This window comes from Thunnus albacares, chromosome 7 (genome assembly GCF_914725855.1).
Source record: "Thunnus albacares chromosome 7, fThuAlb1.1, whole genome shotgun sequence".
Taxonomy (NCBI): Eukaryota; Metazoa; Chordata; class Actinopteri; order Scombriformes; family Scombridae; genus Thunnus; species Thunnus albacares.
The window spans coordinates 27,406,508-27,421,982 of NC_058112.1; the positions used below are offsets into that span (position 1 = coordinate 27,406,508).

Consider the following 15,475-nt stretch of genomic DNA (forward strand, 5'->3'; position numbering starts at 1 on the left):
AACTATTATTAGTCCCACACCGCATGTGTGCATGTGCGTCTATGTGAGTCTGTCTGTCTGTTGGTGTTTTGACCAACAGTGTCACACAAACATCCCATTTAACCATCTGACGTGTGTGTGCATGTGCACGGTTACAGAAAGAAAAAGGAAATGAAGTGAAATATTCTATTTATATATATATATATTTTTTTGTGTGTGTGTGAATTGAATTGACTGTATGTTGTGTTACTTTATTCACCAACATCTATGGAGCCACACAGCACTGATGACTTTCGGATATGCACTGCTGTGTGTGTTTTGTATATGTAAGAGTGAGTGTGTGTGTGTGTGTGTGTGTGTGTGTGTTCCCAACATTAAGAGCCACAGAGTGACCCCTTACCAAACCTTCACCTCCTTCCTGTTTTCCTGAATCATTTTTCACCACCACCTATGGGACGAGCCGGCTGTTTTCTTTTGAGTCATACACCAAAACTGTGTGTGTGTGTGTGTGTGTGTGTGTGTGTGTGTGTGTGTGTGTGTGTGTGTGTGTGTGTGTGTGTCGGTTAGGTGGTGGAAGGGTCAGATTCATAGATATTGTATGTTTGTATGTCTGGATTGAAATTGTGGAGAGACATAACCAGTTTTGATCCACAGTGTGATACAGGACAGATTTACATTTGGATTGTGCCTTAAAATTCAAATTAACAAATATGTTTCATGATATTCGACCACATGAACGAGAGATATCTCAACTTAGTGAAAGTAAAAGTTAAAAAACATTGTGCTCAACCAAAAGACATGTGGGGGCTGGGGTGCATGTATCTAAAGTCTAAGTCCAAAAGCACAAAAAGGGGTTTGTACACCTAAATAAATTAGATAGTTTCTTTTTATTTAGTTTAAATTATCCACATGGGGGTAAAAATGCACAGACATTTAGGCTTTGCCTTGTTCAGTGTGAAATAGTCCTTCAGTTTCCTGGTTTGGTATCTCAGGACGCCTCTGATTACAGGCAGTCACTTGGCACACCTGTTGGTAATAAGTCGATTGATTGTTGGTGAAAAGTTTAGATGACCAAACCAGGAAACCGGGGGACTATTTCACGTTGAAGAAGGAAAAGGACATTTTAAACGACATAAGAATAAACTTGAAGCCACTTACAAGGCACATGTGTGTGCACCATTTATCTACCACCGTAACTTGTTTGTCCACTAATGATGCTATCTCAGTGATTATCATAAACACAACTCAGAAGATTTACTGTTTGATAAAAGTACTTCGAAAAAAAGTTTTTAAAAAATAAATAATTATAAAGATAAGAACATTTTAAATGACCAACAGTGCTGCCATGCAACCTGATCACATAAGATGTTTGTGAACAGGCAGACGCGGTTGTGACTGTTTTCTCTTGTACTAGTAAGAAAGGAGACGATGAGATGATGATATGAGATGAAACTCAAAATAAGCAGTGTGATGTAATGATTATTAACATGATGCTTAAAGCCACGTCGAGCATCCGACAATCAAAAGACAAGACAAGACATTCTTAAATACACATGTGACATAAAGTTATGTGACTGTAAGGACACAATATCAAAATGTAGAAATGAAATACCCACAGAGGACATGACAACATGTCTGGGAAACAACTGTCATTATATCATGTACCTGTGTTATTATATAATTATATACAACAATTACAAAGTAAACCTTATACAATATGACTCTACTCTGTTTCCTTTGCTGTCAGAGATGAGGAGTATGTACAACAACTGGAAACTTGAAGCCTTGTTGGTGAGATAAAACTTCTGAATGTTAGTATGACAAACTGTGTGAACTTATTCTTTTCAACTCATATTTGACAGCGTAAAATAGAGAGAAAACCAACTACTACAGACTGAATACACAATCCATATCTAAAAAAAAAAAAATTTTTAAAAATCAGAAATGTGGCTTATATGACTTTAAAGATGTAAACTTTCATTGTGGATTTATTTGACTAAAACTGAATGATAATTGAAGTAAATTGGCAATATAAAATTGGACTTGTGGCAACTGGCTCAACCACTCTAGGTGACAACAATGAAGCAACTTATACTGTAACGTTGCCCTGTTGTCATGGCAACCGATCCAATGAGCAAAGATTTGTAATATTTAAAAAACATAATTTTTTTTGGTTTAACTGAGATGGCTTGTGCAGAAAAGTGGTAAACTTTTGTTGTTGTTTTTTAAAGCCAGGGATTTTTGGAGGGACAGGCGGTTGAACTCGGAGCATATTAATGAATTTTAGAGATTTCTTGAGATGTGGAAGGTTGGACTGTCTCCTGCAGTCAGGATGTACCTTCATCCCGACAGCTTCCAACACTTCTATCTACTGATACTTCGACTCACGTTTACTGAACAATGTGAGTCGTCAGTTCTGGCACAACAAAGGCTGAGGATTGATCTCTAAACTCACCACTGTGCACGCATAAATAAATATACAAAGCAGAAAAGTACAGATATATAGAAATTCTGTAATTTGTTAATGTGATCATTTCACTATATGTTTAGACAGATGACAGCACTGCCTGAAAGAAACGCTTCCCTTCATTCATTTAAATGTACACAGTTGGGCTCTGACAAGAAAAAACAAGTCCTCCAAAGTAAACGACCAAATATGTCATTTGACCATGTGCACTCAAGAAAGACACATAGATTAAGTTTAAGATTCAGACTTTATTGTCATTTCTCAGCAGTCACATACATTAAAACAAAATGTATCCTCTGCATTTGACCCATCCTATACACTACGGAGCAGTGGGCAGCTGCAGCAGGTGCCCGGGGAAAACTTAAGTTCTTTTTGTTAGCCAGTACAAGCGGTCAGGGGCGCCGACAGGAGTATTAACCTAACATGTCTTTGATGGTGGGAGAAAATTGGAGCACTCAGCAGAAACCCACGCAAACACGGGCAGAACATGCAAACCTCACACAGAAAAAACCCAGGACCTTCGTGCTGTGAGGTAACAGTGCTAACCTCTGAGACACCATGCCGCCATAAGAGTGTTTTCTAATCTGGCGCCTCTATCGGCAGTAATCGGCAGGGCGACATAATTTGTCTGTGCTTTCCAAAACGGTAATAAATTAGAGCCCTGTATTTCAGCCCGAATCTGTGAGTAGATTGGGCCCCATCAGCCTGTTTTTTTGGCGCTTTTTTTGTTTTGTTTGGTCTTGGGTGGGGCAGGGGGGCTTGGGACTATAAACTAGTATGCATATCAATCAAAGAAACTACCGTTTTAAGAAAATAAATACAAATGATAATTATAAAACAAAGTTAAGATAGAAAAATGTTTTAGGCCGACACACAAACACACGCCCTCTCGTCGCTTCCTCTCCCACTTGCTGCTTCATGGCACGGTAAAATAATCGGTTTCTTATTTTGTTAATAAAACCTTCCTTATTGCAGTCTTTGTGGTCGCCTAATTTGTGCTCATCAAGTCAGCCTCTTACTCTGATAAATGACCTAAACGTCATAAACGTTACTCTGATAAACATTTGAACTGACACATTTAATACCGATAAAGCTTTAGAAGTGTTTTGTATTGTGCCGATTTGAGAAGCTATTCGAAATTGATCAAACACATTAGGTTTATATGTTGTGAAGGGCTTGGAGATTCGGGCCTCAAATTGAGGCCTTGTCATATTTTGTTTTATGATGCGACAACGCTGTGGTTAAGGTCTGGTTAGATTTAGGCACGTAAAGGACTTGGTTAGGTTTAGGGAGAGATCATGGTTTGGGATTAAAATGATCACTTTGTTAAGGTTACAGAAAGATGTGGTGTGGGTTAAAGTTACAACTTCCGTAAAGTTAGACAATCTTCGTCGTCTACAATACTAACAACGGGGTCAAGGTTAGGGGACGATTGTGGTTATGGGTTTTTAAAAAACTGTCCCAACTCATGGTTGGAAACGGGAACAGTGGTGTCCTGTGTCAAAGTCCACTGTTGGGAAAATGCCTCCATCCACCCCTCCTCCTCCTCCGAATGACGAAAATTGTCGACATACACAGAATATACATCTTCTGAACTGCGCCACTGCTCCGGGTCATAATTACTACGGCTGATAGATGGCAGCTGTCACTCAAATGTAACTATAGGTTGTTTTTGGGCGACTGACATTACGACATATTGGGTCGTTTTCCTTGGGAGGACAGTCTCAGAAAAACAAGGGGTCATCTGGTGGAAATGTTGAACCTGGCTCAACGTTTGAAGGCATGCAGTGTGACGTCATCTGGCAAGCGGCTGCATTGGCCAATCAATTATGTGCAGGCACGCCTTCCTGGTAGATTACTTTGTAATGAGAATCGTCTTTTTCTGCTATTTACCTGACAATCATTGCAATGAAAGATAAAATTAAAGTTACCCTGATATCTCCCAGAGTTGTAAAATCCTGTCACATAGTGTTAAAAGACGCTGTCCGAGGTGTCTGTTTAACATTCACACTCATGGATCTATTTCTCAAGCCAGCCTTCCTGGATTGTATTTCATCTTCTCAACAGTATCAGTATCAACAGTATTTGTGTTTCAGTGATGTCAGCTTGTTCAATAGTTAGCAAACCAGGTATCCAGTAAGCCTTACACATCTTTCTTGTTAACACACTGTAGATAATCTGTAGATCTCCCTCAAAAAATAACCCATATGAACTTTTTTTCTGAACCGACGCCCCATCAGCAGGATGACATCTTAAACCGTTACCAATGGCTGCTACAAAAATGATTCAGGATTGGTTAGGTTTAAGACACAAACACTATTACAGTTGACTGCAGTCATGCTTTAAAGAAATCTATGTTGACTGTTGGTAGGAAAATGGAAACCAAATAGCGGCCTCCCGCGCTTAAGTCACACTCTTTCCACCCCAGCTTACCCCCTGAGAGGTTTTTCAGTGCAACAACAAAGGTATGCAACTTCCCTGTTTGCTCCTGACAGAGATAAGAATCCATAAGGCCATTAAAGGGGACCTCTAATCTACTGTGAGGTAAATGTAAACAAAGGTCATTTTAAGCATCTAAACAAACAACATATGCATGTTTTTTCTAGTGAGGATAGGCTGAGGAACTAGCTTGCTAGCCAGTTTGCTAATAATGGTAAAAAAAAAAAAAGCAACTGCTTATGTGACTAAGTGGGTCCTTTTTATATTTATACTTTGATATTTTTAAAAAATATTTTCCAACCACAAGTTTACATTTACAGTCTGGCTAATGCTGACAGCCTGGCACAGCCAGTTGTAGCTTCTAGTCTGGCAAGTATTTCTCTCCCGTTCGCTCCATCCCTGTTATTATAAATCGCAGACCACATATACAACGAGCAACTGAGGGTTGGCAGCCCCTGGGACAGAGCACCTCTCACTTTTCTCAAAAGCCCCATAGGAGAGCAAATATGGGCAATCTGCTTCCTATTGACTGTCTCCCCATTATCTCCCCCACTACTCTCTCACCAAAAAACTTTGGTCTCCTAAATGTCAGATCTATCAGTAACAAATGTTTTATCATTAGAGATTTTATTGTTTCTAATAATCTGGGCTTTTTTATGATCACTGAGACATGGCTGTCTCAGGGGGACATGATTCCTCTGAATGAGGCCACACCCCCTGGATTTGCTTATTTTAATAATCCCAGACCTTCTGGAAGAGGAAGTGGTCTTGCAGTGTTTTATAAGTCAGGTTTTAAATGCCATCCTGTTGGTAGTTTTAATTCCTTAGAAGTTTTAAGTTGCTTAATCACTGGCCCTCCTCCTTTACTCTGCATTTTAATCTATAGGCCACTGAAATCAGTTAATTTTATTCCTGAGTTTTCTGAGCTTTTATACATTGTATTACCTCGATATGATAGGGTGGTTATTCTTGGTGATTTTAACATTCATGTGTGTTGTCCTTCCCGGTCTCTCACCTCTCATTTTCTAGACCTCATTGACTCTTTTAACCTCACTCAATATGTTAAAGAGCCCACACACTCTAAGGGCCATACCTTGGATCTAGCTCTCTCATCTGGTCTCTCGTTTGAGTGTCCTAGTGTGTTGGATATGCCTGTCACTGATCATAAAGCTGTCACTTTTAAAGTACCGTTCCAGATCCGTATTCCTACTCCTTACATCACAATAACCTCTCGCATTCTTAATGCTGGTTCTGCTGCTAATTTCTGTGACGCTTTTAATTCTTCATCCTTTAACTTGTTTTTATCTCTTCTTGCTCCTAATGCTCTTTTAAATTCTTTTAACGGTAAGTGCCTATCCATTTTAGACCATATTGCACTGTTTAAAACAAGGACACAAAAACCAAATAACCTTCCCTGGTTCAATGACCACACTCGGGCACTAAGAAGACTTTGCAGAAAATCCGAAAGACAATGGAGGGCCAACAAGTTAAAATCGACACATATCACCCTCAAAAACCTAACATCAACTTACCAGGATGCAGTAAAGGATGCCAGATCAGCTTACTTTTCAGACTTAAGCTCCAGAAACAATCATAATCCAAAAGCTCTCTTTGTAGTCATTAACTCTGTTATTCGTGACACCTCCACCTCTTCTCCTGAACCAGATGTTGAGCTCTCTAACAGATTCCTTACTCATTTTATTAGCAAGGTGGAGAACATCAGGTCCCAAATCCAGCCTGCCTCCCACATTCTCTCCATTCAACATCATAATCCGGCCTCTTTTACCCAATTTCAACCCGTTTCAATGGTAGAGTTAGAAAATACAGTTTTTTCTACATGAACTCTTCCTCCTGCACCTTAAACACCATCCCCACCAAGCTGCTCAAGGAGGTATTTCCCCACAGTTAGTCCTGTTATCTTGCACATTTTTAATAATTCCCTGACCTCCGGGTTCTTTTCCTGATAGTTTTAAGCATGCCATTGTCCACCCTTTACTTAAAAAACCTAATTTGGACCCTCTGTCTTTAAGCAACTACAGGCCTATCTCCAAACTGTCTTTTTTATCTAAGGTTCTGGAGAAAGTAATTTCTCTTCAATTGATTTCTTTTATGAATCGTAATAGTGTTTTTAACTGCTTCCAGTCTGGTTTTAGAGCATTTCACAGTACCGAGACAGCCCTTGTTAAAGTAACTAATGACCTACTTTTAGCTGCAGACAGAGGCGACTGCTAGATTTTAGTTCTTTTAGACTTAAGTGCTGCATTTGACACTATCGACCACAGTATCCCTCCTAAATCGCCTAGAGAACTGGGTGGGGATCAGGGGCCCGGCTCTTACTTTAATACAATCATATCTCCTCAATAGAACTTTCTCTGTCGCTCTGGGTAACTCCACCTCCACGATAGCGCAGTTGAATTGTGGGGTCCCTCAAGGCTCAGTTCTTGGGCCCCTTCTGTTCTCCATATACATGCTGCCCCTTGGCCAGCTTATTCAGAATCATGATGTGCAGTATCACTTTTATGCTGATGACACACAGTTATATTTACCATTAAAACCCTAAGATCCTAGCAGCCTAGTCAAACTTAAATCATCTCTGACATTAAATCCTGGATGTCCCAGAATTTTCTTAAATTCAATGACAACAAAACTGAGGTCACTCTATTTGGTCCACCAAAGCTGGTCAGCTCTTTGGGAGCAAACCTTGCCGATCTGTCAATGAACATTACACAGGCGGCTAGGAATCTGGGGGTCATATTTGACTCCAACCTCTGTTTTGAGAATCAAGTCAAAAATGTTGTGAAGTTGTGTTTCTACCATTTGAGGATCATCTCTAAAATTAGGTCATTTTTAATCTTTTGCTGATCTTCAAAAAACTATACATGCTTTTATATATTCTCGACTCGACTATTGCAACGCACTTTATTCAAGTATCAGCCAGGGCTCCCTTCACCGTCTCCAGCTGGTCCAAAATGCTGCTGCTCGTCTCATTACTGGGACAAAAAGGTGCGAGCGCATCATCCCTGTGCTTGCCTCCCTACACTGGCTCCCAGTTAGCCTTCGCATCGATTTTAAAATTTTATTACTTACCTTTAAGGCATTAAAAGGCCTTGCTCCCAGTTACATATCTGCACTACTGAACTGGTATGTGCCCCCTTGACCCTTAAGATCCGCAGATGGAGCCCTATTGGTCATTCCCAGGTCACAGCTTGTGACAAAGGGTGGTCGGGCTTTTGCTGTCAGAGCCTCCGACTCTCTGGAAATCCTTGCCCACTGAACTCAGACTCACTAGGTCTCTAGCTTTTTTTAAAATTCGTCTTAAAACTTTTTTTCTATGTGAAAGCTTTTGGAAATGTTTGATATGTTTTAATGACACCTATTAATTGATGTTATTTTATCTTATTTTTTATCATTATTTTACTCCCGTGCGTCCTATTATTACTATTATTGTGCATCTTCTATTGTTACTATGTACTTCCGCCTTTACCTCTTTGTTCCTCTTTGCTCATTTTATCTGCCTTGTTGGTTTTATTTTCCTTTGTAAAGCACTTTGTAACATTGGTAAGAAAAGTGCTATATAAATAAAATTTATTATTATTATTATTCTAAGTCTCTGTTCATTGTTTAGTTATCAGTAAACCACTTTTGGACATTTTCGATTACTTACTCATCTGTCAATCAGTTTAATCCTTACACAGGAAGACAGCAGCAAAGTAATATTGGTTACATCAAGTGTCCAGAGATCCAGAAGTAAAAATCAGTTCTTTTTTTTTTTTGCACAGACAATGCACTGTTGGAGTTTCTTTTCTTATGGCTGAGCATGAAATACTTCTAGTTGAGTTGTCAGTAGAAACAATGAATAACTGCATTGAAAAATATCCTAATTTTCTCATAAAAAGTCAAAGGTACAAGGCTGAGTATATAAGAAGCATTAGATGAGATCTACTAAATGTCCCAAGGAGAGAAGCATCCAATCAGCAGGCTTAACATACAAACACATTCAGCAGCTCGGACAAAATAACTTTAGGATTCTGGATCCATTTTGGATCAATTCTGCATATATGAATGAAGCATCTTGAATATATTTCAACTCTCATTCACACCTCAATCTGGCAACGTCTCCACAGCAACAACTGGCAGAAAAAAAATGTGAAGTAAAAAGAGTTCTACACATCTCTAAAGTGATGGCTACAACACAGAGTACTATCATTTTATTATCTATAGGAGACAATCGTGTTTCTCTGATGAATAATATTGTGGTTTTCGTTACAAGTACGTTTTTAAAAGAAAATATAAAGCAGGAAAATTTCAAGCCAATCAGCACCTCCATCCACTTTGTTACTTTATGAGACTATACTCCCAAATAAAAAAAAAAAACAACCCAGATATAATCAGTCATTTATTTATGTGCCTCCTAAGGACGTATGTGTACCATGTTCTGATAAGTCATCCTTTATAAAAGGTTAATTATTGGCTTTATTAATGTTTAATACATAATTTACTAATTCTTTATAGATCTTGTATAAGCATCAGTGAGATCAAATCATTAATAAAGGGTACTCCATCAAGTCTGCTGTTGTGAAAATGTTATTTACAAACGAATTTTGGTCCAGATAACTTGCAGCCTTTTTCTAGAAGGCAAGTGATTAAACAGTCCAATGACAACCCAGAAAACTAATGAGCTAAAAGGATAAAAACAAGTGTGATGATGGAGGAGAATTTTCCAAAATCTGGAAACCCAAAAGTTATGATTATCAATGGCTTATAAATGTTCTATAACAATGAATAAAGCCATTAATTAAAGTTTCAACTCTTCATAAAGAGTGACTTATTAGAACGTGGTACTGATAAATTACCACTAACATTAAAAATATCCAACAATCCAATCAGCGTGGAAAAATACTTGCAGTGTGTTAGCCAGGCCGAGATGCACGAACTGTGTAAAAGTCAGAACGCTCTGTAAGACTTTCTTGACCGTGATAAGCTCGTTCTCTGCCGCTCGTGAACATCATATATGTAGCATTGTGTCATACCTGCTGTCAATAAAGAGCGCACTCTTCACCATAGATCACCATCATAGTGTTGTCATCGCTTCACAGGGCTGTGGGATTGCATTTGTCCACTTCTATGTAAAAACATACAAAAAATATAATTAAAATTGTGTTATTTTTGTGACATTGAAATATCTCATGTCTAACTCACTGTACATATTATCAACTTTTATCACCCTTTAGTTAAAGATAAAGTTAGATCATGAGTGCGTTTTTTTTTTTCTTCATTTTGCTTTAAAACTTAAGAACAAGTTGAGAAAATCTATATTAAATTCAAAGAACTAAAACAAAATAGATGGAATAGATGGAATTTGAGTCTGTGATTCATTTTACATTTCTATTTATTTTTGCATAAGTCTGACAAGATTTGGGAACAAGAAGTTTTTTTATTCAGGCAGAAGATTTATGTCTCAGGTGGTGTACATTCAGAAGAAAACAAAAACACGATCTGTACAAACACTGTAAACATCTTACAGCACATGAAGTAAATTAAGTTCAAGTAGCAAAGTGAATGTTTAAATGTGTTTTCTGTGACTGGTTAAAACTTCACTAAACCAAGATAAGACTGGCTCCATCATACGAGCTCCAACTGCTTCTGCAGCACAATTTATTTACCAGAGTTGTTACTGTACATACAGACGGGTGACAAATTAAAGGAAAAACTGGTCCAGGTCTGAATGCTTGACATCTACAGTGAGGGGATCCTGTGGCTCTGTTATGCTTTGGGGGACATTTTGCTGGCATGGTTTGGGTCCACTTGTCCCCTTAGAGGGAAGGATCACTGCAAATCAATAAAAAAGGTGTTCTGAGTGATCACCTTTATCCTATGATGAAAGATTTCTATCCTGATGGGAGTAGTCTCTTCCAGGATGACAATGCCCCCATCCATAGTGCACGAGGGGTCACTGAATGGTTTGATGAGTATGAAAATGATGTGAATCATATGCTATGGCCTTCTCAGTCACCAGATCCCAACCCAATTGAACACCTATTGGAGATTTTGGACCGACATGTTAGACAGCGCTTTTAGAAGAATGGTGTTCATCCCTCCAGTAGAGTTCCAGAGACTTGTAGAAACAATACCAAGGCTGAGGAACACCATTCTTCCAAAAGATATTCCCTTATTTGGTGTTTTGATGATGGTGGTGAAGAGCGCTGTCTAACATGTCGGTCCAAAATCTCCCATAGGTGTTCAACTTGGTTGAGATCTGGTGACTGTGGAGGTCATAGCTTATGATTCACATCATTTTCATATTCATCAAACCATTCAGTGACCCCCATGCCCTATGGATGGGGGCATTGTCATCCTGGAAGAGACCACTCCCATCAAGATAGAAATGTTTTATCATAGGATAAAGGTGATCACTCAGAACAACTTTGTATTGATTTGCAGTGACTCTTCCCTCTAAGGGGACAAGTGGACCCAAACCATGCCAGCAAAATGTCCCCCAAAACATAACAGAGCCACCAGATCTCCTCACTGTAGGGATCAAGTATTCAGACCTGGACCAGTTTTTCCTTTAATTTGTCACCCGTCTGTATGTTTGCTGGATATGTCAGACTGAAGAGGAATTGAACGAAAACACTATCATAGAAAATACACATTCGTATTAATTTGTAAAATATTTTCCCTTCAAAATTGTTAAAACTACCAATTGGATGAAAAGACTTCATTTGTTAAAACACAGTTTAATCTGTTGTTTGTTTGAAGATCATGATTTAGTGGAGAAATTGTGAAACGTGTTGAAATGTGTTGGAATTATTTTATTTCAATAGTAGATATTTTTAAAAACGTGTTTCATGAAATCAATACAAAACTAAATGCATGTGGCACATTAATCTACCTGAGGTGTCAATATTCGACATGTAAGTGCCACAGAACAGTTTGGTCTTGCTGAGGGTCACAAATTAAAAAATTACGATACTCAGGTAAAAAGAAAAAACAAAACCCAAAACTCCAAACCTGCTCAACAGCAGCTGAACACACGTCTGACACAGTTTCTATTTGTCTAATTTTACAAACTGTGTATTCTCTCTTGTCTGACAAGTCAAATCAATGAGTTTTGTCCCAAGTGGAGACGTCTACTATTGAAAAAAAACTTGACACTACCTCTTACTAATGATTTAATATCAAATTTTATTTCATTTTGAAATATTGCACATTCAAAGGACAGTAAATACATCAGACCCTCTCTGGCAACATGATAATGCTTTAACAGACAGAACTGTCAGGACTTTCTCAAACATTTCTATGAAGTATTTTTGTGTGTATTTCAAACATTAAGACCTTCTAAATGATATTTTACCTAAACATCATCTACTCACAGACACGGTACAGTAAGCTTTATGTCATAGTCTGTGTGAAGTCTTTCTATTTTCAACATAAAAATATTTAAAAGCAGCTCTGGTTTGTCTGAAAACAAACCTGGAAAGGACTGGACAGGAAACACCCACTAAAAAACACAAATAATTCTCTAAATATCTCAATTTAACACTCGAGACCTGCTACAAAACAACATCAGCCCTATGAGTGAGCAGAAAACTCCTCATTTCACACAAACTATAACTGGTAACACTAAGAAAATTTGTTGTGTGACTCCCCCAACAAGAAACACGATAATATAATTTTAGGAACATGTATTTAGACAAAACACACACTGTCCAGTAAGTAAAATCTCAAGAAAACGGTGATTTTTATGTAATGTTTTCACATACTGTAAAGACTCTGTGTCCCCTTTTAATGTTGTACTGTTTCTGGTTTGACTGGTTGACAAACTGTCTATAGAGTATTTCAGGTTATATTGTTAAATATAAAAAAAATATATATATAGATTTTTTTTTTAGACTTTGATTAGCGTACGTGTGAGTACAGGGCAGTCTTGCAATGGAAAGGAGTCAAATTATTATTTTTATCATTAATATTAATAAAATTGGAGGCTAGCGTGTGTCTACCTCAATGCTACAGCATGACGAGAGGACGATGAAGAGGAGAATGAGGAGAAAGGGGTGAAAAAGAAGAAGGTACACAAGTTGGAGATGAGCAGAATAAGGGGAAGAAGAAGTAGAGGGGGACAAAAAACATTTGGGGTGTAGAAAGAGGAGGAAAGAGGTAAAAGAGGAGAAGTCACCAGCTGATGTTTCAGTCAGTCAGGATTTCCCCTCTGTCAATCCTCACCTCGGGCCCCTGAGAGAGAGAGAGAGAGAGAGAGAGTGAATGAGAAGAGGAGGATGAAGACAGCGTGAGACGGAGAGACAGATGACAGAGAGAGGAGAGGAATCACAAGTGAGAAACAGAAACTTCAGAGAAAGAGGCAAGAAGAGACAGAAGAAGGTAAGAAAAAGGAAAACGCACAAAAATATGGGGAAAGAAAATGTAAAAAAAAAAAAAAGGAGAGAAGAAGAAAGTGGCAAAGATGTTATTTTTACAAAGCTGAGCGAAGAGGACGGTGATGAAGATGAATGGATTAGAGGAGCGTTGCAGTTAGCTACCGGATGAAATGATGTAGCGTCTTTAAAGTTTAACCAATATCCAAATTATCATTATTATCTATCCATTATCTACACACACCTTCCAGAGCGTCATCGTATATACAGCTTCATTTTATGCTCCTCATCCCAGGAACTCCTCCCCCGTTAGGATCAACTTGATCATTTTTCTCTACTCACTCTCAATTCTCTCTTTTTAAAAATATATCTTTTCCCTAATATATACAGCATAACGTGCCATTTACCTAAAAGCTTTTACATTTGGTGATCTGAGTCCCCCCCCCCCCCTCCATTTGTTGAAGAAAGCACCTGTTGTTTGCATGACTTTCTCTTTAAAGACAGAGAATCTTAATTTAATGTCACAGTAGTTTAGTCTCAGATATTTGACTTTCAGCTCTCTCAAGTTTTTTGCTCTTGCAGAGAGTTGTTAGCTCGGGCATTATCACTTGAATAATGTGTGTGCAGCTGAATTTTGATAACACCTTCAAGGTTCAGATGAACAAAAAAAATAAATAAATAAGCATCTAAGTGTGCAGATAGTTTTGGTTTTCGGTGGAAATTCTCGTGCTGACCGCAATGAATAGTTACATTAAAAACAAATATCACAATTGTTCTAAATTATCCACAGACCTCACCGTGAGTGATTTTAGTGTAATAGAGACACTGTCTCTGTAAAAAGATAGTGCTGTTTAATTTTCAATTATCATTTTTTCAGTGCTGTAAGCTCCACAAACACTTCCAGGTTCTGTTCACCTCCATTTGACTGGGGTGGAGGCAAAAATCTCAGGGATACATATCTCATCAACTGAGAGAATAAAACCAAAACTACCCCAAGAAATAATTAAGAAAATACCTTTTTGGTCATTTGGGTGAACCAACACCTTAAACTGTAAAGACTGTAAAGAGAAAGCAGAGACAAAAGGTGATTTAGGAAAGCAGGTACTGAAAACTACAAGAGATCAACCCCCCAAAAAGATCAAACTCTAAAATTACTAGCCAGAAAACTCCGTATTACATGTTCAACACAAGCACATCCACCCTAAACATAGACATACAATAGTTTACAGTAACAAACCCTTCAAACCAGTAATAACGACCAAAATGCTGTCTTAAAACCTGCCCTACTGGTCTTCCAACAGCCTTCTATGTAGCAGTGAAGTGATTCTGAGCTGTGTTAATAAGTACAGCTGCACATTTTAAAGTCTGAATACAACAACAACCATCTGACCACAACGATTCTCTCAAAGCGGAGAGTCTGAACCGGTTGGTGCAGCACACGTCGTCTTGTATTGTGTGGGAGGTTTTAGGAATCAAATTCTGTGTATTTGCATTAAAGACTCAGATCAAACGTGCAATTATTTGTGATTTAATGACTGAAATCCGGACAAATCTAAACATGATGCTGAAGTCTGAGCTGAGTTCTGAATACGCTGCAGTTCAGAAAGCACTAATCTGATGATTCGCAGGTCAAAAGACGTCTAAACATCCCAGTTAAAACCACATGTAACTATTTCAATAGCATTTCAGTAACTATATTTCAATGTGAAGCATGTCCTATACTACTTTTCAACCAAACATGGCCTGATTTTAACCTTGACGCCAATGTTTTTTGGCCTGCAAATCACCAAATTGATGCTTATTCAGAGTCAAACAGAAAAAAATCAGTCTTTAATTGTGCATCGTCTTTTCACAGTCTTATAGTTTGTTCCTTACTTGAAGAGATGCATTAATTCATGTAAATTATTTTCAGTTGACCTTCCTGAAACAATTTTTTCTTATTTCTTCCATTTTCTTACCTGTTGAAGGGCTTTTCCCTTACTCAAATCAAGGGTCTAAGGATAGAGGATGTTGTATTGCTGTACAGATTGTAAAGCCCCTTGAGGCAAATTTGTGATTTGTGATATTGGGCTATATAAATAAAAAATTGACTTGACTCAAGCATAAATCCCTCTGTGTCCTCTCACGACTCTGCATGGTCACTGTCGCACTCAATGCATGTTGGGTTACAAAAACTGTGACGTTATCTTTAAACAATACTGCAAAAATACAACAAATT

General features: G+C 38.2%; 1 long non-coding RNA gene across 5 annotated transcripts in view; it reads right to left on the reverse strand.

Annotated features, from left to right (window-relative positions):
* LOC122986466 overlaps positions 1-15,475 on the reverse strand; it is a 64,658-nt gene that overhangs the window by 16,171 nt on the left and 33,012 nt on the right. For all 5 annotated transcript variants that reach the window (XR_006404309.1, XR_006404311.1, XR_006404308.1 and 2 more), the window contains one exon: positions 9,916-10,007. This is a non-coding gene — a long non-coding RNA (uncharacterized LOC122986466). The remainder of the gene's footprint in view (positions 1-9,915; positions 10,008-15,475) is intronic.